We start from the raw sequence: 15,909 nt of genomic DNA, 5'->3' as shown, positions 1-15,909 counted from the left end.
GAGAGTGTGGGAAAATTTATGGCAAAAATTCGACAGCTGAGAGTGGAACTGGCCGAGGGGGAGGAGGCCGAGGAAATAAGGGGAATAGTTATTTATTAGTGTCGTAACGAGTAGTATTAACACTGAGCGAATAAGGTAATTAGGGGATAATGTTCGTTTTGTATTTATTGTGTTTTTTTCTATTTATTTTTTTTGTGCGTGGATATGTTTTTTTATGTATTATCTTTATATTTATTATTGGATTATTTATTGCAGTTTCAATAAGGAATTGAATTGAATTGTTTATATATATATATATATATATATATATATATATATGTTTCACTGTGTGTTTTTTTCTTTCATATCTTACATTTATTTTATTTTTATTGTTTTTGTGAAATTTGGTATGAAGTTAGATTAGTGTAATTGTGATAATTAATTATAACAGTAGTAATAATAATCTTGTTTTACTATTTTATTATTAGTAGTATTCTTTTTGTTTTCTTTGAAGATTCAATCTGTGCATAGTTATAACACGAATGGCCGTACGGGCTCATGCGAAGGATCCTGTGTACATGAATTTGTATAAATTGTGTATCAATAAATGCACTTCATTAATTCGTCTTCTTTTTATCTCCGTTTATACAGGATGTAACAGAAATACTGGGATATACTTTGGGAGTGAGTTTACACAAAAACAAAAAAATATATATCATATAAACGTATGTTAGGAAATGCCTAATTTATGAGTTATTCAAAGACGAAGACGAATAGTGATATTTTAATTCAAACTGATGGAATAGATTTAGTGACATATTAACAGTATTTTAAACAATCAGTTCACAGTATATGCTCAAAATGACCTCTGCCTGCTTCAACACACGATGGACACGACGAATCATGCACACGTTGAAGATGATACGGATACAGAAGTTGCTCATGAAGTGTCGTCATATGACATGTACGAAATGTTACGCCCAACTGTTTCGTGTTCAGAAGAGTCGATTTAGTGAAGATAACCTGATTTTGTCCATGTTACAGAAAAAAGTTGAAATTTGTCGACTAGTGCTATTTAGCTCTAAGAGAACCTGTTGAAAATGTTGCGCAAAAAAAAAAAAAAAAACTTTTAATGCAGAACTTTCCCTACAGAAGTAATAGAATACGTCACGATAAATGTTCAGAGGGGGATGATGGATATTTAAAAGAAGTGCAAAACGAAGGCAATACGATAACTTGATGTAGTTAAACTGACGGTTCACATTAGGGAAACATTGCCCCATTTCTCTAGGAAAGAAGCCAACACTCTGTTATTACTAGGGTCCGTATTTCAGCTACCTAAAGACTCAAATTGAAAACACATTGGGTATATAGTACACCGAACATAGATAATGCAACGGATAAGGATGTAAACAAACAGGTCGTCGCTGCGTGTTCGTGGAGTACAGTCAACTCCCGAAATTCTGAAGCTTACTAGTGAACACATGCTTGAGCCGTAATGTTCATTTTCGTCGTGATCTTTGCAGTGAATAATAACGTGCATTCGTAAGTTACGGAACTTGAACAAATGCGACATTATTTTATATTGCAAGAAATTATTTCAATAGCACATGGCGTCATTGGTGCATGATGTAGTACAAGATATTTCTATCGTCTAATATTTTTTCGTGTTTCATTAGGCTCTCGCATATGTCGCTAATCACTGAAAACCCACTAATTTTCTATGTACTTTTCGAGAAATTCCCTAAAATGTAGATTATTTAATTTATTAATTGGGATGCTGGCATTGAACATCATGATAGGCTACATAAATCCATCATCGAGTTAATATCTTCATAATTTTCAGATTTTGATGGTACTGTTTCTTTTGGATTACGTACATTTATTTTACACAATTTATATGTACTGTTGTCTATAGCTATTGACAGTGAAAATATTAGTTCAAATATCCTCAACTATGCCCTGCAATATTACACGCTTGAGCGTCTTATTTAAGGCATTTTACCTCTGCAATGAACCTTCAATCAGCCACAAAGATGTAGTTATTTAAATAATACGACTAGTAAGAGCAGTGATCGATAAGACTACTCACTATGACTGCGTCCCGGTTTTGACTTTCTAGAGGAAGAGGGCAGAGGATGCGTAACTATTTTGTATGCGAACGTACCTGTACCTGCGCTGTGACATCACATAGGCCTATACTTTGAATAAGGCAACTTTATTCCAGTTTATAGGTAGCTGGAATACGGTGCCTAGTTATTATGTTCAGCTACATTTCTTAAGAAAATGTTAAATGACACAACGGGAAAGGAAAACTAATGTAATAAACAAAGCTAGGAAGTTGGTACCAAAACTGTTGTGTGAACTTGGACTAGGGGAGAGTCGGGTAGTATCGGACAGTGCGTTTCTTTCATCTACCATCATATGGTAGTACCTGAATGACATGGTTACGTTTCTCTATGCGACATCACAGAAACGTAACCATGTCAATCAGGTACTATCATCGTGTGGTAGATGAAAGAAACTCACTGTCCGATATTACCCGATGTCCGATACTACACGACTCTCCCCTATATCCCTACCCAATGAAAAGTCTAGTAGCGCAGCTCTCAATATCAGTGAACCAGAACGACAAACGTGTAGTACAGCCGGGTGGTAACCGAACATGTGCTGTAATCGTCCACAGTCTTAGAATAAGAAAATAATAAATGAATAATATAAAAAACAATAATTTGTAATTATAAACTTCGTAATTCCCAATCTAAAATAATTTACCATAGGTATGCATATAAAAATAACACACAAAGTGTACAATTATTATGATTCTAACTTCGTTATAACAAATAACAATGGACATTTTCATTTTGTCAAAAGAAATACCGTCATTTCCCATAACTATGTCCCTGGAACACAACCATGGTCCACGATACAACCATTCAAATTTTGTACTCCACAACGTAGTACCTCATTTATCTATATTTGTTCTGTACTGTAGCTTGAAGTCAAGTCACTGCAACTGTCTACGAACGGTCTATGTTACTTATACAATGTTCTTTGAATGGTTGTATGGTGGACCATTGTTGTGTTCCAAAACCATAGTTATGGGAAATGACGGTACTCCTTTTACGTTCAGAAAAAAATAAAAACAATATTTGCACTCTGAAAATATTCGTTCTATGTCACAAGACGTTACTGGAGCAAATGTGAAATATGATGCCATAGAATTTCTTACTAGCATCGGGTGAACAGCAACTTTGTGAATCTAATAGTGTATCTTGTATGTGACACATAATATTAAATCCATAATTGTTTTCAAGAAAATTTTTCGTTTCTATTGTAAAGACAGCTAGGAAGTTCATATCGTATTCCGATGTTGAACTTGGACTGTAACGCAACCGAATGCATAGCAGCACGAGACGTCAACATTTAACGAAGAATAATCCGGAAAAAATAAACTTCTGTTTGCATAATTATTTAATAACAGATGAGTTTACTTTCTTGGAATCACGCATAAATATTACGTAAATAATGCAATAATAACAGAATAGCTCACTTTATTCAAAACCTAAACTATTAATATAAATTAACAATATTCTTTAAACTATTCACGACTGTACAAAGCTCTACACAATGCCACTATGCGCTGTTTGTGAGCTGCGTATCGTCTGTAGCGAGCGAGAGCAGGGCGAGGCGCGGGTGACATCTATAATCCTCGCTGCACTCAACTGGAATCTACTGTTTTGGTACGAACTTCCTACCTATGGTAATACGTATAAAATAACATAGACAACATTCAGTCTCATCTTTTATTGTCAGAGCTCTAATGTAATAAAGATTGCATACAGTTCCCGTTACCAGAATTGTATAGAACTCAAACAAATAAAACCATTGAAAACTTAAGTAACAAAATCCATACAAATTTCTAAGGAGGATAATGTGCTCATTTTTAACTTTAAACACATATCTAATATTTCTGTTGTCGAACCATTTCCTCCAATTACTATATTACATTACTAGTTTTAAGTTTCTACAAATATCAGCACTAATATGTAAATTATACAAGTGTGATTCAAGAGAAAAGGTCAATATTTCGGGAGGCGTAAATCGGTCTTTGTTAAAAACGCGTTCATATTTTATGTATAATTTGAAATGCCTGTGGTGTAACGAGTACAAGCGGCTGTAAAGAAATTTGTATGTAATGAATTATGACTAGAACAGGTTTTATATGCGTTAAAATGCGATACTTTTACTTTACATACTTTGTACTCAAAGTCCCTTTTAAATGTATGATGAAGGATGTCATAAGGTTTGTTCCAGCAGGGTTCGGAATCGCTTCTGAACTTCCTGCTCATGCGCAGTAGCCCAATGTGCGTTCCAACAAGACTAGAACTGATTCCGAACCGATATTGAACTCCCAGTTCCCTGTTCCAACGTGCTTCAGAATTCATTAGGAACGAGTGAATTTAGTTCTCGACAAAGAGCAGAACTGAGAATTCTTAACTGTTGACGCATGCGCAGATAAGTTAGTCTGAAGTTAATGGTTAAAATGTTTCGAGACTAGACAGGTTAAAATAAAAAAATAGTCGATCTTGAATGATTTGGAAGGTGATAGTGATATATTTTACGACGAATTAAGTTCGGAAGATGAATATAATTTTAATATAAGAAGAAATTCCGAAGGCCTTGAAACAATGTAAAATTCCGAACTAGTTCTAACACCGAACACAACTGGCGCATGCGTCGAAAGAAGTTCGGTATTAGTACGGAACGCGTTCTGAATTCCTCGCTGGAACAAACCTATTGTCATTCAGTATTTCGTTCTGGTACTGCTAACGGTCTTAACCGCCATTTAAGTCAGCGCCCAGTTAACTCGATACGTTCTCCAGTTCTCATGACTCAGATTCAGTTCTGTGTTGTTAGATTTCGGAGTCTTGTGAATCAGGCTTGAAAACTTTCCTAACGAACACTACATCCAGTCTATGTACACTTTTAACTTATTTCATGTTTGAATACAGTATCAATAGTATATGTTGAAATTTATAATTAAAACATATTTTCGAAAATATCGCCTTCAATGTTAATTTACGTTGTCAGTCGTGTATCGTAACATAGTTTGTAGAGTAACATCTCAAGTTCCAAACAAACGAACAACAAAAAAGAAAGCTGCCCCCACTTATTTCCGTAGATTTCAGTTCATGTAATGTTTTACTTATTTTATTTTTTAGTTTTTATGGTAAGTTGCGTTAGGAAAGTGAATTAAAAGTCAATGAATTCCTCGTTTTTAGTCATATATGAAGGGTTCAGAATCATAATGGGCCAAGCGCCATTTACTAAAACCGTAGAAAGCAAGGGTTAAAATGAAGTTATTACCATAATTCAATGGAAACATATAGCAAGTAATATGAAGTATACATATTAAAACCAAATGATATGTCAATCTTCATTAAACTATGGTATTCACTTAACTTTAACCTTTGCTTTCTCCGTTTTTAATAAATGGCGCTTGGCCCACTATGACCCTGAACCCTTCGTATATATGTCAGCCTACTGAATAAGTCTCTTACCAAAGATAAGGATCTAAAGTGTATACATTTATCTTCCCCCACTCGCATACTACCGAGCGATTAGATGAGGTGTGGACAGGAGCTACGAGGTTTTCACTGTACGCTGCTTATGGAAAAATTTCGACACACTTTGTATCTTAACAGAAATAATCAATGAGGGAGAAGCTTTACAGACCTGGAGTGTGACTTTGCAGACCGTTATATTGCCTGTTCAGAATAACTGTTATTTTTTAAGGAAGTATTCCGGATGTATATTATTTTCAGTCAATACTGAACTGATTGAAAAACAAACTCAAATTATTTTCCTCTGACCATAATTAGAAATAAAAAAAGGAACATCCGTACTCCGCAAATACTGGAAACTATACATATGCTGATATATACAGGGTGACCAAAAAGTCACTATCCATTATTGAACTTAGATTTGTGTTTTATCTCTCCATGGATTTCAAACTACCCGCCCTTCACTTTCATCTGACAATTAGTGAATTGCTACATAATCAATCATCTGTCAAAGTATCATTTTACCATTCGATTTCTGTATTTTTTTATTGTAATGGATAGTGACTTTTGGGCCACTCTGTATTATATATATATTTTTTCTAAGAATAATCAGTAATATCTCCTGAAATATTGACCCGTATTTCTAAATCAAACTGCATTTCTTTTTTTTTTCTCTCTCTCAAAAATAAAGCATTTGTAATTTTTCTACATAGGCCCTATATTTAGTGGTGAAAATACACTTTCTTTAGTTTACTACTATACATCTAAAGTCATTTTACAAATACGGTTACAGTAATCTTTTATGACTTAAAGTTAGGTTTTCAAATACTTTTATATATAGTGAATTCTTTTTCACCTGTGGTGAGAAGCGTGATTTTAGTATTTTAATAATTGCAAGGGATATTTAGTGATACAGTTATCAGTTTTCTTATGGTTGGTACGGTTTGCAATCAATTGCTTCATTAAAAATAAAGTTGTAGAGTTCATAAAAATACGATGAGAATTTAGGAAATTTTTTGTTCAGTAGAGAATGATTACCTTTTCCAAAAGTATGTAGTTCAAAGTCATACTTCCATTCTAACTTACTGTAATGGGAGAATATAATTATAATATTGTTATAATTGAAGAAAGTGATTAATTTTAATGGCTATGATTTTATGAATGACATGATATTTAAATTAAATATTATTTTGTATTTAACATGTAAATGATAAATACTTTCTCACTCTACATTTCATGTAGAAAGTAAGATAATCACAATTTTTTTTAACTGTAAGAATTTCATTTTTAGTTCTTTTTCTTTACCAGTTTGCAAGCCATATTCTGTGATTTCCAACTACACGATTCGAAACAGTAGTATTTTTTGAGTTATTAGTAGAGCACAGAATTTTAGTTGCTAAAAGTTAAGAATGACACTGAGTATAGATGAATAGATGTAGTGCCCGTGAGGAGGGTTTTAAGCCTAGTTCACAGGAGTCCAGTATATATTCTTAATAATGGACAACACATTCACAAGGACTGAGTAATGAATCTTGTGAACCGTGTGCTAGTTTGTAAGGATTAGAGACCTTTAACGGTACCAAAAGGAAAATAATGAAGTGTCAAAGAAGTGGGGGCATGGCTTCTATTTTATAAACTATATCGAGGAACAATATTAACTTTAAGCACCTAAAATTACGGGCTCTAGTTATTAGTTACTAGCCCCATACATACCCCGCGAAAAGGGTTCATTGAGCGAAAATTGGTGATAGAAGTGGCATGAGATAATTTTGTATATTGGCAGGCAAAATGTGAAAATTATGCCATTTCTGGTCCTATCTACTTATCCTGGCTTGGAAATTACGACCCTTTTTCTTTCCCCGGAAAAAGTTAAGCATTGTGTTAATAAATTATTGTAGGAAGCAAATGGAGTAGGTATTTAAATCAACAGTATTTTTTCTTGAAGAACTTCCTATTGGAAGCACAAACATACCGGGTGAGCCATATGAGTTGACAATGCGAAATACCTAAAAAACGAAGCGTTTCAGAAGTGTCGAGTAAAAGTTTATTGACTTTAAATGGGAGAGCAAACTGCTTATTTATGTTGCATTTGGGGGAAAATTTCAAGTTTATTTTGAAGATCAATCTAAGTTTTTTTGAAGGTGAGCCTATAGTTTGTACGGGGCACAAAAATAAACAACGTTTGTATAAACCATTTTTCAATTTAGCATGTGGTTCCGGAGATATTTAAACAATAAAGATTCATAAAAGTAATCCATACATATCATAATCATCTAAAAATTATAGAAACTAAAAAGTTAGCATTCAATTATATTGTTGTAACGAGAAAGTTGATCGATGTGCCAACGACTCCAGAAAACAAGCTTCCGAAATGCTTGCTCGAATATTGAGAGAGAAAAGCAATCTTTCGTACACATCAACGTTTTCTTCAAAGAATTAGAAAGTGTAGTGAGGTAGAAGGGCATCACTTTGAGAATTTATTTAAAAAATCTAGTTGAATGTTACACTTTTTTTGTTTTTACAATAAAAATGTTGATACTTACGAAATATATGATTTTTTAAATCAATATTTAATTTTCAAATATCTATGAAACTAAGGGTTGTTTATTTTTGTACTAGGAATAAGAATACAAAAAAAAAATTATAGGCTTTCACTTGAAAATTATATTGACCTTAAATGACCTTGAAAACGTCCTCCAAATACAACAAAAATATTGTACTACAGTCCGCATTTCACGAGAGATTCGAGCAAGGGATGCGAGTTTTTCCTCCACTCTTATAACCTATCCTGACACTGAACCGGCCAGCCATTGATTGAGTCTTGTTTGTCCCAGCCGGCCAATGATATCACTCCCATCCACCTGCTCCTTCAAGAACGCAGAGTTACTGGCTTACCCTCCTCTTATCCCGCAAGGACCATATTCCCCTCGCAGGGATCCTGTCGTGAAATTTGGACAGTAACTTATTTTCCCTCTTGAAGTCAATTAATTTTCATTTAAAATATTTCTTTCTTAAACGCTTCTTCTTCTTTTTTTTTTTTTTTTTTTTTTTTTTTTTTTTTTTTTTTTTTAGGTCTTCAGCATTATCAACTTAAATGGTACACCCGGTATAGACGAAATTACAAACTATTTTTGAATACATAAAAAGATATTGCAAGCTAGAAAGTTGCCGCGAAGGCAGAACAGTCAACGTAGAGGCTCGACCAAGTCCAAGCTTTACGAACAAGTGAGTGTATAGCCACTTTATCTAAAAGCTTACCTTCCGATAATGTACATCAGCGGTCATCAGTACAGTGGACCCTCGGACTAGCGTCTCTTACCCGCGGATAAGACATTGCACTATTGTGCAACCGTAGCTGCTTTCTCCCTCTCTCGTTTCTGCACGACGGTGCATATTTCGAGACAATCCTTACCCTTTATCCATTGCAGCGCATGCTGAAGACCACTGATGTAATCTATTTATTCATTATGCGAAGAACACAATGAAGTAGCAATTTTTCCATTGAAGCGGGTTAATTGGTAGGGCACATACTGTGTTCACATGCGCGAACCAGGTAACTTTCTAGCTAGCAGTATATGTACAGTACACAGTTTAATCTGACATCGTTTACTGTGAAAAAATCAAGAAACTCATCTGATGCCATGGGAAGTAAACATGCGTTTTATGTAGTTTTCTTGGCCATATATTTTTCTATGATATATATGATATCGGTCCAATAGCATACGTATTTATGTATAAATTTACTCTCAGATAGATATGAATGAAATTATTTTACTATCGTACTTTAAAGGAACGATACTGTATAGAGAGAGGAAGAGAAAGTGAAGATTTTTTCCATCGGAGTTGGCGAGAAGTGATATTTATATGAAAATATCAAAATAGAATTTTAGCTGTATAATAAAATCTCTTAAATACTGTATTTAGTATAGTAAGAAAGTATACATATCAATAACTGCATTTGTTTTATTGCTTTCGCCGAAAATAAAATATTTACCTCACATTTATTTTTCTTTCAAGGTGGCAATGTCAGTATTTTTGTCTCAGAGGAAAAAATAGTCAGAACTTGTAAAAGACGGCGAATCTTTTTTGTAAGAAAAAATATAATATTCAAATACAGTATCATGTAACCAATTGAAATCAACAGCTGCAATTAACATTGAAATTAATCTACCATTCAAGTAACATTTTGCATGACATCCGATCCGCCTTGTTTTTATTTCTAACAGGTCAAATTGAAAATGGTTTTATTCAAATTCATTTAGAAACAACTTTATTGTCTCTGATATGAAAATTTTTTTCACATAATTTTATGAAAAGTTAAAGTCACGTATTATATAATTAAAGCTAGAATTCATAAAACTTACCAATTTATTTTTTATGTTATGCAATCACTGTGAAATTTTAGAAATATTGACTCAAATTCTATGAAATGAAAGTGACAAACTTAGAAATTATACGTGTAAATGAAAGTACATCAAGTCTGTGAGACAATGATTGTTACTGTCTTGAGTAGACTAAATGTAATTGTACTTTCTTATTTTGGCTTTGATTTATCCAATAAAATTGTATACTTAAGATTACAACATGAAAATAAACTTTCAGTGAAAAGTCTTAAAATCGAACACGTTACAAACTCTTAAAAAGTGAAAACAATACAATGAAAGTAACGTTTATAAAATCTTGTCCTTTTAAGAGGCCTGGGTAGTGATGCCTGTGCGGTTAAAAAATTTCAATACGAAAGTGTAGTTCAATATTTTTAGGCTTTTAGTGTTCAGATTGGAAAAAAAATTCATGGTTATGCAATCAATCATCTGAATTCAGTGGTATAAAAGGAAACTAATTAGTTTCGTATCAAAGTTAAAAAAAATCCTAACTGATAACCAGTTTTCCCACTTCGCTAAATGTACCTCATTCTTCAGGTGCACATTACTTGCTACAGTTTTCACTCATATAACTTGCATTTTTTTAAGTTATCAAGTAATGTATATTATAAATTCTCAAGCAAAATTTAGTTAAATATTTCACCCTTATTGAATCATAAACATATTGAAATTTGATTAACAATTTCTGCTATTTTTTCAATGCATTTATATTTTTTCCTCGTGTTATGTGTGTGGAATTCTTAAAGCCGTAGGTTTACTTTGTAGAACACAGACTGCAGAAAACACTGTAAGAATTTCATGTAAATTGATCCAGTAGTTTCAGAGAACAATGCACTTAAGGTTGAAAAATATCAACTTACGGAAAACTGCATTAAAAATATAAGGATGTAGAAATTACATTCACTGCGAAATTTAAAAGGCTCATCTGCAGAGATAACCTTCACAATATATTGTGTTGTATTTTTCTTAAACACAAAATAAAAAATCGGATTTTTGACCCCCATTTACCAGGTCTCGGTCCAGGGTACCGAAACGCAATAAGTTGTGTTGTGTGGGCTAGATCGAGGGGAATGGGAAATGGAGAGTGCAATTACTCTTTGCCTTAATATGTAAACATTCAGTCACAGTAGGGCATAAAATAATTGTTCAAGTTCACATATTTAATATATACAATGCATTTCTAGTACAGAAAATAATTTCCTAACATTACATGTTTCAATTCATGTTATATTATACATGTCTTAACAACATAAAATAATCATTTTCTGAGTGTGAGAAGAAAAGAAAAAATATACTGTACATAAAATATATTTCTTCACAATTCATTGCACCGAATTACAAGGCACATTCGTAATATATCAAAAGAAAAGCATCTCGTATTTTCACTCAAAATAAGATTTTTCAAGAAAAGCTTTGAAATATATTTTCCGACCTTGTTGAAAGAAATGTTGGTATGTAAGTACCAACATTAGGCTATACACAAATCTCGATGGAATATATATTTTTTTATTTTATATGTTAGATTTTTATATTGAAGGTCTGTTCTGATCGTGTAATTTAATATTCTCCATGTGCCTTTTGCTATTACAGTGTTTTTTCTTAAATCGAGTCCTATCTAACCTTATATCCTTTTTGCACAATTTGCAACATTCATTGCTTTTTTGGTGCTATTAATTTTCGACATGTTTCTCAGTAGTGTGAATTATAAAACATCGGAATTAACACTAATACAAATATGGGTACGTAAATAATTAAATAAATAAATAAAATAAAATAAGATAAAATATACTTGTTTCCTCGCAGGATCTTAAATACGTATGGTGATCGCACGGACCCATACCAAGCAGGAATAAGAAAGACGGTAATGTACTTTGTTACGAAACCAACTGTACTGTCCCAGTGCCACCCCACCCCACTGGTCATGACGGCATTTATACTCCATGCATCCCAAACTTCAGTCTGGTGGCTCGGTGACCCTAGACCGATGGTGCTAACCACTACCCGGTCCCCTTAAAACTCAGCAGTAATTTTATTAATATAACACATTTAAATAACAATTACCATAAAATTTAATTAAAATATAACGCAGTAATATAGGCCCTGATGTAGATGATTGTTTTGTATTTTATCCTTTACATAATTAGACTTGCTACACCCAGAGACTTGTGGTTCTTAACATAAATTATGGACACATATTGACTAGAATTGTTTTTGTTTTAGAAATTACATATTACACAACATTGTGTTAAATATTACCCAGTCATCACAAGCATTAAATTTCGAAGACAGAAAAAAAGCACTGAAATAAAATTATGAAAGTCTTAAAAAATATACACTTTGCTATACAGTAGAATCTCGCTAATCCGTTCCTCAGAAATTCGAGGTCCAGTTAAATCCGAACCTTATATCAAGGTCACGCTTGTTGCCTTAATGTGGATCATCTCCGTCAGAGTCTGTCACAACAATTGGAGGCACTCTGATACTCAAGCGATGGTACGACAATACTGCTCAAAAAGTGCTTAACCCTAGACCAGAGATGCAGAAATCGGTGAATTCCTTGCCGTCGGATGTAAACATTCAGTGACGTAGAAGCCTTTCTACCGTAGTTGAAGCATGACCTTGTTATCTCGCGCAGGTAACATGGGCGGCAGCACGTGGAAATCTTACGGAATAGACATTTTTCATCCACGGCGCATCCAAGGTCATGCTTCAACTACCGTAGAACGGCTTCTATTCACTGATCACTGCATGCCTGCCTTAACACATTCTGATTTAATTTGTACACGTTGACAGTTTATAATAGAAATTGAATATATGTGGTCAATTATCACTTGCATAACTTCTCTGAAATTAATGTAATTACTACAGCCCGGAAATTTAGGTGCTAAAAGTTAAGAATGACATTGAGTGTAGATGAATGGATGTGGTGCCCGTGAGGAGAGTTTTAAGCTTAGTTCACAAGAGTCCGATATGTAATAATGGACAGCAGAGTCAGAAGGATTGACCAATGGATCTTGTAAACCGCGCGCTAATTTGTAAGTGGTAGTTAAGAGGATTACAGACCTTCAATGGTGTGACAAGAATGACGTGTCAAAGAAGTGGAGGCATGGCTTTTATTTTATAAACTATACCGAGGAACAATATTAACTTTTAGCACCTAAAATTCCGGGCTCTAGTAATTACTACTCTCACTGTAACCTACTGCTATTACCAAAAATTAATTCATAATTAAGAGTAGGCCTATCACTATCATGTTTTTATATTACAGTTTATTAAATAAAAGAATTATCAGTTGAAAACATAATTAAAATCGCAGCTGAGTACCTTAGCCTTTGTTTTACTACAAACTTCTAGGCCTACCTGCAATTTGTCAAATTCATGTTCTGTTTTCGAACAACTAACACGCAATAAAGAAACCTAATGTTTATCAGTAATTTTACTTCGCTTATTGCTTTTCTGATAATTTAACCTGCTGAAAAAATTAATATTAGAGGAGAAAAATTCGCTCCGGCGCCGGGGATCGAACCCGGGTCCTTAGTTCTATGTACCAAGCGCTCTCACCATTGAGCTACGCCGAAGTTCAATCCACATCACCGGATCGAACCCCTCTCCTGCAGTGTTTATCTCTTGGTAATCAATCGTGTGCTTGTTTGTGTGTGATGGTTAAGTGGATTAGAGACCTTTACCGATACCAAAAGGGAAACAATGATGACAAGAATGGCGTGCAGGAGAGAGGTTCGATCCGGTGCTATGGATTGAACTTCGGTGTAGCTCAATGGTGAGAGCGCTTGGTACAGAGAACCAATGACCAGGGTTCGAACTCCGGCGCCGGCAGGTGCGAATTTTTCTCCTCTAATATTAATTGTTACCGTAACAGATGTATTCTGTAAGACCACAAAAATAATAATCTTTACGTAGACTGCTGAAAAATACGCAAAGGGATATTATTTTGAAGCTCAATTAACTTCTGTCGTAATTGATGGACAGCATCGATCAAATTGTAAAAGAACTAGTCGTTGAAAAGCTTCCATTCTTGATCCATTGCTTTGAGATCTTGGGACCTCACAGTAGATCTTCCATTATTCTTTTGTACTTCATTAGAATATTTTGTGATTCGACCTATCGAACAGTCTTCACGGACAGGAAAGGATAGAAGTAATTGTGATCAATTTAGTACATCCACAGCTTCAAATAGTTCATAAAAGCTATCAAATGATCTATAAATGCGATTTTCAAGTTTTTCTTTTGAAATAAAAGTATATTTAAAGTATTAATTAAAAAAAGAAGAAAACTTCCCTCCCCACTCATCGGATATGCGAACTTATTTTGTAAAGTACGTCACTGACTATCCTGTTATTGTTTTAAGTCACTCTCATAGTTTTCAACCTTCACTTGTAAAGCACTGTGTGTATCCTACGAGAGCAAGGGAGTGCCTCGCGCTGGTATTCTGCATCCCTACCCTAGACAGGTAATGTTAAATTTAATACACAATAGGTAAACGGTCGTAATTTTTACTACCTGTGGCCAAATCTTATAAAAGTGGGAAATTCTGTTCACTGAACGTTTATTTTCTAAAAAAAAATTTATGTTACAGGAGTATAGTACCAATATTAAGTCACTTTTGCTCTCCTCACAGTTAAGACGCAGTAAAGCTCACAAAGTTCTTTACAAAATAGTTTTCTGTAGCATTTGCAATGAATAGGGCTGAGTTACTCGCCTCTTCTTTGCAGGGCATATTGGGCACAGAGTACGTTTTAAATATTTCTGAAGTATTGGACAGTGCCAAAATATTTATGAATTTTCGTAGTGATAAATGTCGTTCTGCTGTAGTTTCAAACTTAGTTTAAAACACGATTTTTGCCACTACTTCCTCATATATTTGGCAAAGAATTTTCTCGATATCACGCTTTCAGTTTTTCCAAGTCATATTTTCTATGCATGCTATAATACAGAAATTGATACCAGCGAAGTTTTTATAATAACGAAGAAAGTGTAATTGTCTTTCTGTTACAAGAAAGATGACGACACATTAAATTTAGTCCAGTGTGTATACACCCTGTTAATCTTAATGCAGAATTCTGGGTTCTTTGTCTCCTGGTTGATTATATTAAAATTAGAACGAAATAAAAAAAATATAACAATAATAATGACAATAATAATTTTTTTAGGGGGCACAGCTCATGAAGGGCCGGCTGCCTCAATAGAGGTGAACGATCATCCAACCAGAACTGAAGTATTGTGTGATCAGCATGATGAGATTATCCTTCCAGCTGTTATAGTAGCTGGTTTTCTAGCCCATCAAATTCATCAAATGCTGGATGGGTACCGGTCCCGTACACTGGCCTAAAATTTCATCAGATAATATCTTCCTTCAGAAGAGTCGAACAAAGCTTATCCCTTAACGCGAGTCCTAGGTTTGATGCCTTGGCTCGACTGGACAGGGACGGGTTTGGTCCATTGTCCGTCCTATTTATAGGATGGTTATTCAAGTCCGACGTTGGCCCCAGTACCATTTGTGAATCCGACGCTGACAGATGTGTCATTCTAAGTCCCTTAGGCCTATAGAGCCAAGTCAAAATTTCGCGCATGAGTTGCCTGATATAGGCAAGGGGCCCGGAGCCTCAATCACCCTTTCTGTATCAGCATCGGAAATCCGTACTATCCCAAAGATTTCAGCCCAAACTATTTTTCTTATTGCAGATTTTCAGATGTACATGAAATTAGGGTAAATTGGAGAGCGTTAGTGGAATTACATAGGAAAATGAGAATTCCTCGAGAAAACCCTCTTCAATGTCTGCTTTGTTTATCATATTATATTCCATCACGTGCCGGAGATCGAACCCGGTCCGCATGGAAACAAGAGCAACACTGAACACTGAACATTGAACCACAGACACGACTAGGTATGATGCCTTATATTTTCGACCACGACCCTACGGCGTGGGACGAAATAAAGACAAACCTAATCTTATTTATTACAT

The 15,909-nt window shown here is 34.4% G+C and overlaps 1 protein-coding gene across 1 annotated transcript in view; it reads right to left on the bottom strand.

The window, feature by feature from the left end:
* Window positions 1-3,771: 3,771 nt before the first annotated feature.
* The window catches only part of LOC138694124 (uncharacterized), a 563,234-nt gene continuing 551,096 nt past the window's right edge, over window positions 3,772-15,909 (bottom strand). The window contains exon 7 of the mRNA XM_069817739.1: window positions 3,772-15,909. This exon is cut by the window's right edge and continues 49,656 nt beyond it. The gene's annotated coding sequence lies outside the window, so the exon portion shown is untranslated.

Source organism: Periplaneta americana, chromosome 2, assembly GCF_040183065.1.
Source record: "Periplaneta americana isolate PAMFEO1 chromosome 2, P.americana_PAMFEO1_priV1, whole genome shotgun sequence".
Lineage (NCBI taxonomy): Eukaryota > Metazoa > Arthropoda > Insecta > Blattodea > Blattidae > Periplaneta > Periplaneta americana.
This window is presented reverse-complemented; position numbering and strand designations above follow the sequence as displayed.